The following is a 1,816-nucleotide window of genomic DNA, read 5'->3' as shown; positions in this document are numbered from 1 at the left end:
GAACACTTGAGTGATTATATGTCTAGAGTTAAAGGTGAACTTAAACTCATTAGTAAACATGCTCCTATGGTTACCACTCAAGTAGAACAAGTACTTAAAGCTCAGAATGATTTGCTCAATGAATTAAATAGTAAGAATAATGATTTTGCTGTTAGAGTGGCTACTAGAACTGGTAAAATGACTCAGGAACCTTTGTATCCTGAAGGCCACCCTAAGAGAATTGAGCAAGATTCTTAGAGAAATAATACTGATGCACCTAGTCCTTCTAAGAAGAAGAAAAAGAAAAATGATAGGACTTTGCATGCTTCTAGTGAACCTGTTGTTGACACACCTGAGAATCCAAATGATATTTCTATTTCTGATGCTGAAACACAATCTGGTAATGAACATGAACCTAGTGATAATGTTAATGAAGATGTTCATGTTGATGCTCAACCTAGCAATGATAATGATGCGGAGATTGAACCTGTTGTTGATCTTGATAACTCACAATCAAAGAAAAGGTTATGATAAGAGAGACTTTGTTGCTAGGAAGCACGGTAAGGAAAGAGAACCATGGGTTCAGAAACCCATGCCTTTTCCTCCCAAACCATCCAAGAGAAAGGATGATGAGGATTTTGAGCGCTTTGCTGAAATGATTAGACCTATCTTTTTGCGTATGCGTTTGACTGATATGCTCAAAATGAATCCTTATGCTAAGTATATGAAAGAAATTGTTACTAATAAAAGAAAGATACCGGAAGCTGAAATTTCCACCATGCTTGCTAATTATACTTTTAAGGGTGGAATACCAAAGAAGTTCGGAGATCCAGGAGTACCCACTATACCATGCTCCATTAAAAAATTATGTTAGAACTGCTTTATGTGATCTTGGAGCCGGTGTTAGTGTTATGCCTCTCTTTATATCGTAGACTTGACTTGACTAAGTTGACACCTACTGAAATATCTTTGAAAATGGCTGATAAATCAACTGCTATACCTATCGGTATTTGTGAGGATGTGCCTGTTGTGGTTGTAAACGTTACTATTTTAACGGACTTTGTTATTCTTGATATTCCCGAGGACGATACTATGTCTATTATTCTTGGAAGACCCTTTTTGAATACTGCAGGGGCTGTTATTGACTGCAATAAAGGCAATGTCACTTTTCATGTTAATGGTAATGAGCATACGGTACACTTTCCGAGGAAACAACCTCAAGTTCATAGTATCAACTCTATTGGAAAATTTCCATCCGTTATTTTTGGAGGTTTTGAATTTCCTCTTCCTACTGTCAAAAAGAGATATGATATTCTTATTATTGGGGACGTGCATATCCCCGTTGAGGTAAACTAGTACTATTCGAAATTTCTCCGGTTTCATGCGATCCGGAATGAGTTTGTTAACAAGACTTGATCAACCTTGTTAGTGGATGCCTTTTGATGAGCATGGGATGGATGAAGTTAGAAGGCACAACCTTCTGTACCCTCCTTTTTCCTTCTGTTATTTAGTTGAAATAAGGTAAAATTAGTATTTTCTGTCTGTTTTCTGAATTATCTGTGCAATATAAAATTACCACAAAAATAAAAGTTCTCCAAATGCCCCGAAATTGAAATATGATTTTTTTTTCTGGAATATTTGAGAATATCTGGCACTGAGAACACATCATGGGGAGCTGGCACCTGGCCACGAGGGTCCATGGCACGCCCACCCCCGCAGGGCGCGCCCCCTGCCTCATGGGCCCATGGTGGCTCCCCTCCACTTATTCCTGTACCCACACACTCCTTCTTCCTCCCAAAAAAATCACCAACCAGCTCAAGAATGAGTTCTAGCTCAT

This window comes from Triticum urartu, chromosome 1A (assembly GCF_056163025.1).
Source record: "Triticum urartu cultivar PI428250 chromosome 1A, HENAU_Tu73, whole genome shotgun sequence".
Taxonomy (NCBI): Eukaryota; Viridiplantae; Streptophyta; class Magnoliopsida; order Poales; family Poaceae; genus Triticum; species Triticum urartu.
The sequence above is the reverse complement of the archived record's forward strand: the minus strand, read 5'-3'. Positions refer to the sequence as shown.